At 47.6% G+C, this 16,669-nt stretch overlaps 1 protein-coding gene across 14 annotated transcripts in view; it reads left to right on the top strand.

Annotated features, from left to right (window-relative positions):
- The first annotated feature begins 12,389 nt into the window (after nucleotides 1–12,389).
- ADGRB2 (adhesion G protein-coupled receptor B2) overlaps nucleotides 12,390–16,669 on the top strand; it is a 751,710-nt gene continuing 747,430 nt past the window's right edge. For all 14 annotated transcript variants that reach the window (XM_068268896.1, XM_068268901.1, XM_068268898.1 and 11 more), the window contains exon 1: nucleotides 12,390–13,821. The gene's annotated coding sequence lies outside the window, so the exon portion shown is untranslated. The remainder of the gene's footprint in view (nucleotides 13,822–16,669) is intronic.

Genomic DNA, 16,669 nt, shown 5'->3' on the forward strand with positions numbered 1-16,669 from the left:
GTATGCTTATAAATTTACGCATTGGAAAGGGCAATGTACGCATAGAAGAGTTCCCGATGTAGATAATTAAACAGAAATTAATGCGTAACATTTTCTGCATACGGGCATAAGCATCCGCATACACTACACTTCGCACTACGCGTAATTGCGTATTTTAATGCGTAGTCTACGAAATGCATGCAAACGAATATTTGATTTCGAAGCTGTAGTTTGGCGAAGCGTACTTGCGTAAAACTACGCATAGTTCCAGCGTAGCGAAGTTGGCTGACTACGACCATCCCTGCAACTTATGTCTCCCTTTGTGCCTCCTTCTGTCTCCTTGTGCCACCTTCAGACCCTCTGTGCCACCTCTGCCCCTGTGCATTCAAAGATGGATTAAATAGTGTCCTAGGCAAGCAATGACTTTGGGCCCACCCTTGATGGCCACCTAGCTTTTTTGGCAAGATTTGTTGGGGGTTAGCATAAACTGGGCCCAAAGACTCTCTCCAGGCCCTAGGCACCTGCCTAAACTGCCATGATCTAGCTATGTGTGCTTCCCTCTGTGCCTCCCTCTGCTCTGTCCCATTTTGCCTACTTCTGTCCCCCTTTGAGCTTCCTTATATCCCCTTTGTGTCTCCCTCTGTCCCCTTGTCCCACTATCTGTTCCCGTCCCCCTCTTGCGCTTCCGCAGTCCAGTGTGTAAAAAGCAGAGTATAGTGCAGCAGAAGCTGTGCTGTAACCTCCGCTCTGGAGTCTAGTGTTGTGCCTCTGCAGCCATCCTGTCTGTTTTCTGCTCCCTATAGTGCTGGCTCCTCACTCTCCTCATGAAGCATGTAATCACACTACATGTGGTAGGAGATGCTGGGCACTAGGGCGAATGGTGAGTGGACAGTTGGAAGCACAGCACTGAACTCCAGCGGAGAGGTGAGAGCACAGCTTCTGCTGCACTATACTCTGCATTTACACACGAAGCTGGGGTAGTGCAGGAATGGGGTGTGCAACGAATTGAGACAGGATTGGTGGGTTGTTTGTATCTCAGAGACTCCCTGTATTATGCATCCACCCTATACGGCACATGGTTTATATTCTCAAGTGTGTGGGTGTTTGTGTGGGATTTTTTTTTTGGGGGGGGGGTGACAGGACTTCTTGCCTGGAGCAACAAAAAAGGCTAGAAGCACCCCTGAGAAGAGCCCTCATAAATAATTTCCTAATATTTCTCCTTCTGTATCTAGCAAAAACAAGGCTAAAGCTGCTGCCAAGCAGTGACTACGAAGAGCTGCTCACAGGGAAAAACACAAGCTAAGCTCCCAGAGTGCCTGCACCACTTAGCACTGCGTCTCCCCACAGTCCATCTTCTGCAGTTACCTCTGTTTTCCTGAATAACGTGAGTTAACTAAATGAGTCACTCTTGGCCGAAAAAAGACAGGCAGGTATCAGCCAATTAGTGAGCATGCTCCACGATATTATTAAGGTTACTGATTCAACAAAGAGTCAAGGAGATGGTGCAACTCTTTTTAACCTAATTCCGTTAGGTACAATACTTTAAAGAAGATTCAGATGAAATAATAATAATAAAAAAGAATTGCACAGTGCTGGTTACTTTGGTGCGTTGGGGGGGAGGGAAGTTGATGGGGTTGGTGCCATCTCCTGGGACCCTGGCCTGGGTTACCTTCAGAGAATGAGCCTTTGGCGTTTGGACAACACAGACCAGTTTTGGCTAGCTTGGTCATGACCTAAAATGATTTATTCCTCTGTGCGTTCTCCAAGGGCAATGCACCATCTTTATAGGACGCTTAATAATAAGACAAAAAATTCACAGCTTTCAGAGGTGACGCGTAAAAAATTATAGGTTACAAAAAAGAAAAAAAGAAAGAAAAAAAACTCTGGTAGTCTTGTTGACTTTTGGTTGTATTATGTATGACCAGCTTTACAAACATTTATGTATTGTGAGGGTCTCCCTAAACAATCTATTCAAATTATATTCAGTCTGGTTGAATCTCACAAAAACACAATTGTTAAAAGCCTAGACAAAGATTGCATAATCAGACTGCCGTGTGTGTGACCAGCATTACAATTATGATTCGCTGATGATTCTATATACGTATATAAATCATTATTAAATCACATTCCTCTGAGCAGAAAAGTTTCACCAGAGTTACTGGAATGTTAGCAGATTTATGACTGTTATTGTTATATAACTAGAAAGCACAAAGCTAAAGAATGGTGTCAAACTGGGTTATCTCTGCAGATTGCAAAATGCTAGGTTCACGTCAAGTGACCTTGAAGTCAAAAAGGTGCCCCTAGGAAAAACTTGCCTCAGAAGGGGAAGCCTCTGGATTCTAAAGAGATTTCCCTTGTCCTCCTCTGCAAGACCGTTCCAGTGCTGGGACCCCGAAAAAGAGCTTGTCATAGCATGCACAGGCGCACTAGCGTTGTCCCGCTTAGCTTTCTTCAGAAAAAGCTGGGCCGGATCAGGTCCGTGCTACTGCACAGGTGCGCGTTTCCTGTACCCGCACAGGAACTTGGGCCCAATTGGGCATGGCTATTTCAGCTGGAGCACGAGCAGGACAGTGCTAGTGAGAATGTCCAGGGAGTCCACCCTTTGACGTTCCCAGTGTTGGAACAGGCTGACATACGAAGACCGGGGAAGCCTCTTTAGGATCCATAGTTTTCCCCCTCCCAAGTAGAGTTGGGCCGAACCTCCGATTTTAGGTTCGCGAACCTGGTTTGCGAACTTCCGCGGAAGGTTCGGTTCGCGTTAAAGTTCGCGAACCGCAATAGACTTCAATGGGGATGCGAACTTTGAAAAAAAAATAATTATGCTGGCCACAAAAGTGATGGAAAAGATGTTTCAAGGGGTCTAACACCTGGAGGGGGGCATGGCGGAGTGGGAAACATGCCAAAAGTCCCGGGGAAAAATCTGGATTTGACGCAAAGCAGCGTTTTAAGGGCAGAAATCACATTGAATGCTAAATGACAGGCCTAAAGTGCTTTCAAACATCTTGCATGTGTATACATCAATCAGGTAGTGTAATTAAGGTACTGCTTCACACTGACACACCAAACTCACCGTGTAACGCACCGCAAACAGCTGTTTGTGTAGTGACGGCCGTGCTGGACTGGTGCGCACCATGGCGAGAGTGCAGGTTTTGGTGGCTTTACAGCCCATATGGTCGCCTGGCTGATGTAGCTGAATGACAGAACAGTGACTGTCCAGCTGATCAAATTTGGTCTGACCACAATGAGGCAACGACCTTATTATCGTGGGTGTGCCCCCCGAGACACTCATCTAGGCGCAGGTCATTGCTTCATTGTGATACGCAAGCCCCTTCACCACGGCAAGGTAATGATCACGAAGGGGAATGGGCGCATGTACATGCCTTTTCTTTTGTTGTTGCAGCTGCCCGCAGTGCAGCCAGAAAAATTAGGCAGTCATGTACACGCACCCGAAAAATTATTACAGCGGCCGCTGCTAGCAGCGGCCTAAAAAATTCAGCAATCCGCCTGGAGTCCCGGACCCTGTTGGTGGTGGCGGAGAAGGTAGTCAAGCGGCCTGCAGGCAGACATGCTGTGTGGAGGGACTGGGAGCGACTTAGTCTTCTTGGGGCAGGCCAGGCAGCCAGTCACACGGCGTGCAGGCAGAGATGCTGTGTGTGCGGGGACTGACTTAGTCTTGGGGCGGGCAGCAGCCCTCCGGGATCCATGCCTCATTCATTTTGATAAAGGTGAGGTACTTAACACTTTTGTGACTTAGGCGACTTCTCTTCTCTGTGACAATGCCTCCAGCTGCGCTGAAGGTCCTTTCTGACAGGACGCTTGCGGCAGGGCAGGAGAGAAGTTGGATGGCAAATTGGGACAGCTCTGGCCACAGGTCAAGCCTGCGCACCCAGTAGTTCAAGGGTTCCTCATCGCTGTTCACAGCAGTGTCTACATCCACACTTAAGGCCAGGTAGTCGGCTACCTGCCGTTCCAGGCGTTGGTGGAGGGTGGATCCGGAAGGGCTACGGCGAGGCGCTGGACTAAAGAACGTCCGCATGTCCGACATCACCATGAGATCGCTGGAGCGTCCTGTCTTTGACTGCGTGGACACAGGAGGAGGATTAGTGGCAGTGGTACCTTGCTGGCGTTGTGCCGTCACATCACCCTTAAAGGCATTGTAAAGCATAGTTGACAGCTGGTTCTGCATGTGCTGCATCCTTTCCACCTTCTGGTGAGTTGGTAACAGGTCCGCCACTTTGTGCCTGTACCGAGGGTCTAGTAGTGTGGCCACCCAGTACAGCTCATTCCCCTTGAGGTTTTTTATACGGGGGTCCCTCAACAGGCAGGACAGCATAAAAGACGACATCTGCACAAAGTCGGATCCAGTACCCTCCATCTCCTCTTGCTCTTCCTCAGTGACGTCAGGTAAGTCAACCTCCTCCCCCCAGCCGCGAACAATACCACGGGAAGGTTGAGCAGCACAAGCCCCTTGCGATGCCTGCTGAGGTTGTTCTCCTGCCGCTGTCCCCTCCTCCTCCTCCTCCTCCTCCTCCTCCCCCAAAGAAACACCTTGCTCATCATCCTCTGAGTCTGACTCGTCTTCTGCACACGACTTCTCTTCTTCCTCCTCCTCCCCCCTCTGTGCTGCCGCAGGTGTTGAGGAAACAGCTGGGTCTGATGAAAATTGGTCCCATGCCTGTTCCTGCCGTAACGGTTCCTGGTCACGCTCATTCACAGCTTCATCCGCCACTCTACGCACAGCACGCTCCAAGAAGTAAGCGTAGGGAATTAAGTCGCTGATGGTGCCCTCACTGCGGCTCACCAGGTTGGTCACCTCCTCAAACGGCCGCATGAGCCTGCATGCATTTTCCATCAGTGTCCAGTTGTCGGGCCAGAACATCCCCATCTTCCCAGACTGTTTCATTCTACTGTAGTTGTAGAGGTAGTGGGTCACGGCTTTCTTCTGTTCTAGCAGGCGGGAGAACATGAGCAGGGTCGAGTTCCAGCGAGTCGGGCTATCGCAAATGAGGCGTCTCACCGGCATGTTGTTTTTGCGCTGAATTTCCGCAAAGCGTGCCATGGCTGTGTAAGACCGCCTCAAATGCCCACAGAACTTCCTGGCCTGCTTCAGGACATTCGCTAAGCCAGGGTACTTTGCCACAAATCTTTGAACCACTAGATTCATGACATGTGCCATGCAGGGTATGTGTGTCAGCTTCCCCATATGCAAAGCGGCAAGCAGATTGCTGCCATTGTGGCACACCACGTTGCCTATCTCCAGGTGGTGCGGGGTCAGCCACTCATCCACCTGTTTCTTAAGAGCAGCCAGGAGAGCTGCTCCAGTGTGACTCTCCGCTTTGAGACAAGACATGTCTAAGATGGCGTGACACCGTCTTACCTGGCATGCAGCATAGGCCCTGCGGAGCTGGGGCTGTGTAGCTGGAGAGGAGAACTGCCACTCAGCCAAGGAGGAGGAGGACAGCGAAGAGCATGTAGCAGGAGGAGAGGAGGTGGCAGGAGGCCTGCCTGCAAGCCGTGGAGGTGTCACAATTTGGTCCGCTGCGCCCTGCTTGCCATCGTTCACCACCAGGTTCACCCAATGGGCTGTGTAGGTAATGTAGCGGCCCTGCCCGTGCTTGGCAGACCAGGCATCCGTGGTCAGGTGTACCCTTGACCCAACGCTCTTCGCAAGAGATGACATCACTTGCCTCTCAACTTCACGGTGCAGTTGGGGTATGGCCTTTCTCGAAAAATAAGTGCGGCCTGGCATCTTCCACTGCGGTGTTCCGATGGCCACAAATTTACGGAAGGCCTCAGAGTCCACCAGCCAGTATGGTAACAGCTGCCGAGCTAACAGTTCCGCCACGCCAGCTGTCAGACGCCGGGCAAGGGGGTGACTGGCCGAAATTGGCTTCTTCCGCTCAAACATTTCCTTCACGGACACCTGACTGCTGTGGGCAGAGGAGCAGGAACCGCTCAAGGGCAGAGGCGGAGTGGAGGAGGGTGCCTGTGAAGGTGGAAGGGAGAAAGCGGCAGAAGCAGATAATGCACCTGATGGAGGAGGAAGAGGAGAAGGAGGGTGGCTTTGCTTTTGTGTGCTGCTGCTGCTTTTGCTCAGGTGGCCATCCCATTGCTGTTTGTGCCTTTTCTCCAGGTGCCTTCGTAAGGCACTTGTCCCTACGTGAGTGTTGGCCTTTCCACGGCTCAATTTTTGTTGGCAGAGCGAACAGATGGCTTTGGTCCGATCTGAGGCACACACATTAAAAAATTTCCACACCGCTGAGCCACCCTGGGATGTGGGCACTATGGGGACCGTCACCTCAGCAGCTGATGCTGAAGGGCAAGTTGGCTGGCTGTACATAGGTGGCGATACATGGTGCCGGACTCTGCCACCAGCTGTTTCTGACGAAGAGCTGCCCCAGCTTCTTTCAGCAACTTCTCTCCTCCTACTACTCTCTGACTCCCCCTCTGAACTGTCCCCATCTTCATCTCCTCTATTGGGAACATACAGAAGATCCCTATCATCGTCATCATCGTAATCATCCTGCCCAGCTTCGCTTGCCTCAGACAAATCCAAACATGCACCATCAGTAGGTCCTTCATCCTCCTTACACGTTATATCCATAGTGTTGCCGGGTAACTCAAATATATGAGCTGGTGAAAATTAATCTGGCTGTAACAACAATGGCTGTGCATCAGTGATTTCAACACTAAATAATTCTTGCGAAGTGTCAAATGCAGCGGAAGTGGTGCTAGTAGTAGCGCTGGTGGCTGAGCAAGATGAGGTGTTCTGTGTCGCTAAATACTCAACCACGTCCTGACAATCTTGGGAGGTGATGGGACGTGCCTTCTTCCGAGCACTGTACTGTGGGCCAGGTCCACACGAAATTACATTTACACGACCTCGTGCAGATCTGCCGGGTGGCCTTCCTCTGGCTCTGGCACTACCTCTTCCTCTACCTGTTTTGTCCATATCGGGTATGCACGGAGTGGTATATCACACTGTGTGCACTCACGTAGGTAGGTGGGTTCACTTAACTGCACAGGTATGCGCACTGATGCGGTGGGTTCACTGAACAGAACAGGTATACAGTGGCGGGTTCACAGAACAGGTATGCAGTGGCAGGTTCACTGAACACAACAGGTATGCAGTGGCGGGTTCACTGAACAGGTATACAGTGGCGGGTCCACTGAACAGAACAGGTATGCAGTGGCGGGTTCACTAAACAGAACAGGTATACAGTGGCGGGTTCACTAAACAGAACAGGTGTACAGTGGCGGGTTCACAGAACAGGTATGCAGTGGCAGGTTCACTGAACACAACAGGTATGCAGTGGCAGGTTCACTGAACAGGTATACAGTGGCGGGTCCACTGAACAGAACAGGTATGCAGTGGCGGGTTCACTGAACAGGTATACAGTGGCGGGTCCACTGAACAGAACAGGTATGCAGTGGCGGGTTCACTAAACAGAACAGGTATACAGTGGCGGGTTCACTAAACAGAACAGGTATACAGTGGCGGGTTCACAGAACAGGTATGCAGTGGCAGGTTCACTGAACACAACAGGTATGCAGTGGCGGGTTCACTGAACAGGTATACAGTGGCGGGTCCACTGAACAGAACAGGTATGCAGTGGCGGGTTCACTAAACAGAACAGGTATACAGTGGCGGGTTCACTAAACAGAACAGGTATACAGTGGCGGGTTCACAGAACAGGTATGCAGTGGCAGGTTCACTGAACACAACAGGTATGCAGTGGCGGGTTCACTGAACAGGTATACAGTGGTGAGTCCACTGAACAGAACAGGTATGCAGTGGTGGGTTCACTAAACAGAACAGGTATACAGTGGCGGGTTCACTAAACAGAACAGGTATACAGTGGCGGGTTCACTAAACAGAACAGGTATACAGTGGCGAGTTCACAGAACAGGTATGCAGTGGTGGGTTCACAGCACAGGTATGCAGTGGTGGGTTCAATGAACAGGTATACAGTGGCGGGTCCACTGAACAGAACAGGTATGCAGTGGCAGGTTCACTGAACAGGTATACAGTGGCGGGTCCACTGAACAGAACAGGTATGCAGTGGCGGGTTCACTGAACAGGTATGCAGTGGTGGGTTCACAGAACAGGTATGCAGTGGTGGGTTCACAGCACAGGTATGCAGTGGTGGGTTCAATGAACAGGTATACAGTGGCGGGTCCACTGAACAGAACAGGTATGCAGTGGCAGGTTCACTGAACAGGTATGCAGTGGTGGGTTCACAGCACAGGTATGCAGTGGTGGGTTCACAGCACAGGTATGCAGTGGTGGGTTCAATGAACAGGTATACAGTGGCGGGTCCACTGAACAGAACAGGTATGCAGTGGCAGGTTCACTGAACAGGTATGCAGTGGTGGGTTCACAGCACAGGTATGCAGTGGTGGGTTCACAGAACAGGTATGCAGTGGTGGGTTCACAGCACAGGTATGCAGTGGTGGGTTCAATGAACAGGTATACAGTGGCGGGTCCACTGAACAGAACAGGTATGCAGTGGCAGGTTCACTGAACAGGTATGCAGTGGTGGGTTCACAGCACAGGTATGCAGTGGTGGGTTCACTGAACAGGTATGCAGTGGTGGGTTCACAGCACAGGTATGCAGTGGTGGGTTCACAGCACAGGTATGCAGTGGTGGGTTCACAGCACAGGTATGCAGTGGTGGGTTCACAGAACAGGTATGCAGCCAGACAGGAACAAGTTAAGCCTAACTAATCTTTCCCTGAGAGACAGTCTGCAGCAGCTCGCCCTACTCTCACTAACGCAGGCAGCACACGAGTGACCGTAATGGCCGCCGCTGCCTGCCTTATATAAGGGGGGGTGGGGCTCCAGGGGCTAGTGTAGCCTAATTGGCTACACTGGGCCTGCTGACTGTGATGTAGAGGGTCAAAGTTGACCCTCCATGTGCATTATGGGGCGAACCGAACTTCCGCAAAGGTTCGCCTGCGGGACGCGAACGCGAACCACTGAAGTTCGCATGGAACCGTTCGGCCCAACTCTACTCCCAAGGTAAATATAAGATTTATTTTCCTTTAAAAAAGTCACAGGTTAATTTTAAAACTAATGGAAACTGTGCAGGAATGTTTCCATTGGTGACATAACTAAGGCATTTGACACCCGGTGTTGTTCACACCCACCTGCCCCCCCCCCCCCCCCCCCCAATTTTTTTTTTTTTAATATAAACCACTTTTTTATACTGTAAAGTGCTGCAGAAGATGTCAGCGCTAAATAAATATATAATAATAATAATATGATAGGACATTAGACTATGACTATGGTAGGAATAGATAGGAATAGATTGTGAACTCCTGTGAGGACAATCAATGACATGACTATGTACTCTGTAATGTGCTGCAGAAGATGTCAGTGCTATATAAATACATAATAATAATAATAATATTAATAATAATATGATAGGACATTAAACTATGACTGTGGTAGGATTAGACTGTGAGCTCCAGTGAGGACAGTCAATGACATGACTATGTACTCTGTAATGTGCTGCAGAAGATTTCAGTGCTATAAAAATACATAATAATAATAATATACAGTAGTAGGACATTAGACTATGACTGTGGTAGGATTAGATTGTGAGCTCCAGTGAGGACAGTCAGTGACAAGGCTATGTACTCTGTAAAGTGCTGCAGAAGATGTCAGCGCTAAATAAATATATATTAATAATATGGTGAGACATAAAATATGTTGGGTAATAACAGAGCCGGATCATCCATAAGGCAAACCTAGGCAGCTGTCGAGGGCCTGGAGAGAGTCTAGGGGCCTGATGGATGCTAACTCCCGCCAAATCTTAGTAAAAAAAAAGCTAGATGATCATCAATGGTGGGCAAAAACTGCTATCTTGCCTAGGGCCCCATTTCATCTTAACTAGGTAACAATATTATGGTGTGACATAAAACTATGACTATGACTGCTCTCCTCCTGGCATCACTTCCTGCATCATGTTATTACACCAGTGCAGGAAGTGATGCTGCCGCTAGAGGGTGAGCTGAGCGTTTATAGGAGGTTGAACAGGTAAAATAACAGAGCACGGCTTCCGCATGCACAATACTCTGCATCTCAGCCGAGACATCACAGGACTCTGGGGCAGAGGCACAGTGGCAGGGCATGAGCGAGCAGCTCCACGGGACTTTGGGTGTCGCCCTCCACCATGGTGAACCTGGGATGGCCCAATTCACTGCTTCCTCCTTGGTACGCTACTGGCGCTGCTTTTGCAACATCGTTTTACCTGATTGCAATTGTGCCTATTGCATTTTTTGTGCGATTGGCCTCCTATACAAAGTATAGAAGCACAGGAGAATCGTATAGCAATTTGCGCCACTTTGCAATTCCTTCACAATACGGTAATTCAAAATGTTTTCACACACATTTTTTTTCCTTACATTGTAAATCACAAAAGCAACACAATGACATCCATATACCTGTAGCGTAATCGTGGAGGAATCGCAACAGTATCAAGGTGCAACCGCTGCAGTGTTAAATGGAAGAATTGCCAGATTTGGGTAACTGAACCAATAGAATACAGTAACAGTAGCTGATCGGTTGCTATGGTACTCTGTGGATCATCATATATCAAGACAGGTGGAAGGTGAAATGACATAAATGCGTGACAGTTGGACAAACCATTCACAATTCTTACTTTGTTAAATAGTTACAACCTCAGTAAAAGATTAAAATGAAATTAGGCCCTGGGCAAGACAGCAGTTTTTGCCCACTGCTGATGGTCACCTGGCTTTTTGTGGGCGCTAGCATTAGTGTTGGGCGAACACCTGGATGTTCGGGTTCGGGAAAGTTCGCCGAACATGGCCGCAATGTTCGGCATGTTCGGGCCGAACCCCGAACTCCCCGAACATCCCGCTTTTGGGGGCCCTATGGGGTCGCAGGCATAAGGGGGGAGCATGCCCCGATCGCGGGGGGGGGGGGGGGGCGGAAATTCCCCCCACCCCCTCCGCTAGGGTTCCTCCTCTGCCCGCTTCCCCATACAAAAGTTTCAGGAAGTACCGGTCCGGTGGTAGTGGGTGGCTGGCAGTGGGCGGCACTGTGAAGTGAGTGACTGAGGAGGAGGAGTCCGGAGAGTGACGCGTTGAGGGAGGCCGGGCAGCGGGCGGTTCAGCAGTAGTACCCGAACAGGGTGATGTTCTGCAGAACCCGAACAGTGGCGAACACTGTTCGCCCAACACTAGCTAGCATCCACCCGGCCCCTAGTCTATTTCCAGGCCCTAGGTCAATGCCTAGGTTTGCCTTGTGGATGATACCCTCTGTAAAACCTCATTGGTTATTTTGGGCAGTTGCTTTTTTTGCGCATTTCTTCTTTGCACCTGTCTTAATTAACTAATCGTCATGTTTCTTTAATTTACTCCAATCATAAATTCTCCTTTTTTAAAGATTTTTACAGGAACCTCTTTCCATCAAATCATGAACTTTTGGAGACTAGAGAGAAGCACCTCTTGTCACTTCTTCAGCTAGGGACCACCTATTTAAATCTAGAAGAACATAATAATGAGGCATGACCCCTCTGGGACCCCTCTTGCTGAGATAACATTGTTATCGTAAAACAGCAAAATGTCATGTCAGCACAACAGTTTCAGAAACAAATGTGACACATTATTCATCTCGCTAATGTGACGTTGTCACCTGTCACTGGAGAATGTGTGGCTCTTTCTCAGAAACCTCCTGCAGGAGCGGCAAATCATGAGCGCAAGTCAAAACGATTGAGTTACCATTTAAGTCCCAGAAAGATGACAATATGAGATGCAGTATACAGTGCATTTTACGATAATGGAGATCAAGTATGTTTGTTGCATATGAAGACAGCATTGTGGCAGCAAGTGTCGTAGCTAGACTTCTGAATGCATTAATAGTGTGCTGCTTTCTGGAACTGTACTGTTTTCTCTGATATCAAATGAGAGGGGGGGGTCACTTCTATAACGCTCTTAGCATGCATGCACAATTTTATGAAACAGAATGGGATGTTATACGGGTCATCGTTTCCATTTCCCCCGCTGTTAACCTATTCCAATTATCGCATCTAGTTACCCTCTAATGTGAACGCGTAACCTCCAATGAGATCAGAGGAGCACAAAGTTTATAGCGTGGGTCATGCGGAGAAGCAGTAGATGGTGCTGAAACAAGGAGAAATGGGAGAATGCTAAAATCTATTTGGGAGGACGATATGGAGGAAAGGCAATGTGAGACCAGAGAGTAAAGGAGAAAAAAACAGTAAGGGAAAGCACAATAATGAGAAAAAGAGAAGGAGATGTTAGTGAGTGAGAGATGGAGAGAGAAATACTGAGTTAAGGAGGAGGTAGTGCGAGGAGGGAGGAGGGATGGAGAGGGAGAGACTGACTAGTGAAAGAGGGAGGAGGGATACAGAGAAGAGTGTGCAGAGCGAAGAGATGGAGGAGACGATAGACTGAGCCTGGTACAAACACACAGGGTACTGAAGATTTCGAGCGGGGGCAGACCTACAGACGTGGGCACATCTGGCAGTGCTGGACATATTGCACAGGGCCTGTCTTTATCCATCACCTGATCTCTGGAATCCTACATTGGAGACTGACACTAAAATCACAGCTTGACACCGGGACACTGAGGACTGGCATTGGATAAACACATACAGACAGCATCACCCCCGGAGACAGCAGCGGGCACTGGGATCCTGCTGGCATCGAGAAGCCAACACTAGGCACGGGCATCGCAGATTGCACCGGAATTCTGGCCCCAGGCTGCATCCAAGCTCCCTCATCAGGACCACAGAGATTGTGATGTGAAACTGACTTTTCGCTGGGTGGAGATATACAGTACATGGTGTGGCATATACATACCGGGTACCAGAGTGCAAGAGTTCTACAGACACGTACAGTGGAAAGTGTCACCCATTTTCCAGGAGCTGTGGTGTCACCTGCAAAGACTAGTGCAGAAGAAGGTAGCAGCACACTAGTCACACATGCAGTGCTAAAGCCACACACTACTTCTCACTGTTACCCCATCCTCGCTAGCACACGGCACATTCTAATGCATGCTCACACACTTGTAAGAAAATGACTACAATCGCAGTATTGTTTCATGTCTCCCTGGTCACACGCCAGCCAAACTGATAAGACTGCATTTCATTTGTCAACACAAAGTATACATTCTTAGCAGACCCAATGTACATGTCTGGGCACCCAGCCAACCGTGGACTAATTACGCAAACTAGGTGACTTCAGTGATTCGAATCGGATCAAAATACTAATTAACGCTGAGATTGAATACGTAGAAGCACACGACAGATTGGGATTAGCAGCACACACCATTTCACATTGAATAAAGAGATCTGTACAACAGATGAGACACGATTCAAGTGTTCAAATAGCCATAGATGCTTATGTGTCACACTGAAAGGCACGAACAGCACCATCAGATGAGATAGATAGATAGATAGATAGATAGATAGATAGATAGATAGATAGATAGATAGATAGATAATGATCGCAGTGCTCCTTTATTTGCATCTTTAGCATCCCTGTAAATTGTACCAGAAATGTTACATGCACCTTATTAAAAGCAAACACTGCTTCGGCACCATAGACAGCGATAGGAGCATAATCAATAGCTCTCCAATACACAGGCACGTCATAAATGCTCAGATTGTCTTCCCATACACCCCAGTCCTGTGTAAAGAGTGCAGACAGTGGCTGAAGCATTCCTCAGGAATAAACTTATGTGGAAACATGTGAAGCTTTATCTGGAAAGAATAATACCCCGGATCATGGGACATCCCAGGCGGCAGGATACAGCCTCCAATCTTAGAAAGTACTGCTAACAGCGACCAGGTAAGAAACTGAGGAGCCCAAGTCGGTGCTGTGTGTTGGGAAGTGGGGATTGTGTTCCACCGACACTGGGCTCTGTGTCATCAGTCACCATGTAGTGGGTTTGCACACTGCTTGAAATGCTCTGCCACCATATATTGCAGTATATTTCTTCTATCATCCTTCGATTTGCTCTGTGGGAGAGTACCTACCTCCTTCTCACAGTGCTTGGGTACATGCTGTATTGTGCTACTTAGTGCCAGGCCTGTCATTCAACCAAGCTGATTTGCAACCCACGGAAACAAGGTAAATGTGCCTGCATATCTTTCAATACAATGGAGACACCACACAAGTCGAGATCAAGGCACCAAACACAACAATTGTGAATCAGGCAGTACTATATTGTAATGGTTTGGGCATATATGATTGTGTTCAAATCTGAGAGATACAGACACCCAGCTGCCAAGTTGAGTTTCTTTATTAGAAAAATACAGGAGAAGTGGTTGCAAGATGAGCGCAGAAATAGTCATCTGTGGTCCTTACATGTTTTGATTGTGGTCTTGATGCTCTGGTCTGTGTTTTCCTGGCTTGGAAAGGTTTTCTTTAAGGGATGATTTTGATGGATCCAGGATGATGGGGGTTGAGACATGGCTATCATCACGTGTTTAATGGTAGGCCAGGAGTGATTTTGCCCTAGTAGGGGTTATAAGTTCCATGTTGCTCCAGTGGATATTTCTATTTTTGCAGTTACCCTCTCTGGGCTTCTATGCTCCTGGTTTAGATGAATCATCAGCCACACATCAGCAAAGTTGGGAATCTGCAGTCAGAGACCGTAATCTGTTTCAGCTTCTTATTTACTCATTTTCCTCTGTAGACCTTTGGTGGTGACACACATGCAGCAAATGCAGATTTCCCCTCTGGTTTCTCTGTTTATCTCTAAGCAAGACAGGCTAATGTGCAATGTTACAATCTGCTTCCTCTGCATGTTCCCAATGAAATAAGCCCTATTTTATATCTGAAAATAGGTGAGCTGCCTACAATCCTATCCATCTACCTATCTATCTAGTGATCAATCAATCTATCTACTATTCTAATCTATATGTGTTCTACATTGGGAGAGAAAGAGCAAGTGCTCTAATCTAAATGTGGTTTCATTCTGTCATGTTTCCTAGAAAAGGTTTCCAGTACTGTGTGTGATCAAATTGTTGGGACATTTTTACCATTTAATCTCTTGTAAGGTGTCATAAATCCCCCTGGCACAGTTAATTGATGTTTTTAATCCATCTAAAGTCCTTTCACTAATACATAAAATTTGGTGGCGTTGAGAGTCATAGATTTCAACTCATGTACCGCTGAAGAAACTTTCAGATAATTGCTACTGACAAAGGAAACTTCTTTTTTTAGACCAAAAAGGCTAAGATATTAGGAAAGGTCACAGTGGGGTAATTGTCTTCCACTGCCAGGCCTTTGTGGTGAGTTTAATATAATGATGGAGGAATATTACATTATAATCAGGGGTTGAAGCATTCTCGAAATTTTCAAAAATGAAGGGAATCACCAGATTATGGATTTCTTAACAGTAGCACAATCCTGTGTGTGTGTGTGTGTGGGGGGGGGGGGGGGGGGGGAGGGTGCACAGTTTATTAAACGCAGCACATTATATGTAGAAGGTTATTTGCTCTGAACAGTGCTGCCAGTTATTCAACAATGGACACTGGTTTAGGGATGATTTCATTCAAGGCTTACAAGGCATGAAAAAACCTGGAATACTGACAGTGTTTTTGATGTTATGTACTACCTTTTCATGTTTTATCTGTGACTAACTCAAGCCATTTGTCATGCAGCATATTATACCTAGAGAAAAAAATGTTTATATGAATGCATTCATTTAACTCCCAGTTGTCCAGGCACTACCATAGAGCAACTGCAGGTTATCAGCTCCAAGTGTATGATTTGGGTACCAGCTCTGGGCTGTTATCCTCCTTACTTGACTGTGACGGATTAGACTCTGGATGAAAATGTTTTAAAGTGTATAGTAGTTAGGGTTGGTTTGGTTGACATTTTGGGAGAGTTAGGGTTTAGAGATACTGTATGGAGAGATTCAATTTACCTGCTAGGTTTTATGAGGTTAGGGAAGGGATCTGCAAGATGAAGAGGCTATGGGTAGGAATTAGGGAAGGCATTGGAGAGGATAGGAATATTAGGGTTAGGTGTAGGAAGGGGTTTATATTGTGAGCATGAAAGAGCTAGGTGTAGGAAGGGGTTTACACTGGGAGGAGGTATCAGTTAGCTGTAAAAACAGGTTTACATTGGAGAGAGGTTAAAGTGAGGTGTAGGAATGAGTTTACATTGGGAGGAGGTTAGGTTTAGGAGTAGGAAGTGGTTTATATTAGGAGTAGGAAAGTGTTAGGTGTTAGGTAGGGGTTCACAGGGGGAGGCTTACTGGCTGAAGGGTTAATGTTAGGCATGAGTAGGCAGAAGAACTGTTCTAAAGACAATATAGGGGGATCAGTGAGCATGGTAAACTAATAATCTGCCAGCAGAATCCAGCACCCATATTAAATGGCATTGGATTCAAAAGTTCCACTTGATTATATAAGAAGATACCCTACATCTCCCCACCCCTTCCATTTGCAGTCAGCTATTACAGATTCAGACTTTATCGAACAAATCCATGATGGCCAGTAAAAGTAAGCCTGTTTTCATAGCTACCTTATTTACTTCTAGCCTGGAAAACGTAGTTTGCAATCCGCTGAGGGTCCCATTTGATTAATGGGAGTCTGAAGATCTGCACTTCATGAAGTGACAGTATGGGCAGGCACATCCCCTATTGATGTCATCATTTGTTATCTGCACCAATACAAAGGCTAAA

This window comes from Hyperolius riggenbachi, chromosome 2 (assembly GCF_040937935.1).
Source record: "Hyperolius riggenbachi isolate aHypRig1 chromosome 2, aHypRig1.pri, whole genome shotgun sequence".
Taxonomy (NCBI): domain Eukaryota; kingdom Metazoa; phylum Chordata; class Amphibia; order Anura; family Hyperoliidae; genus Hyperolius; species Hyperolius riggenbachi.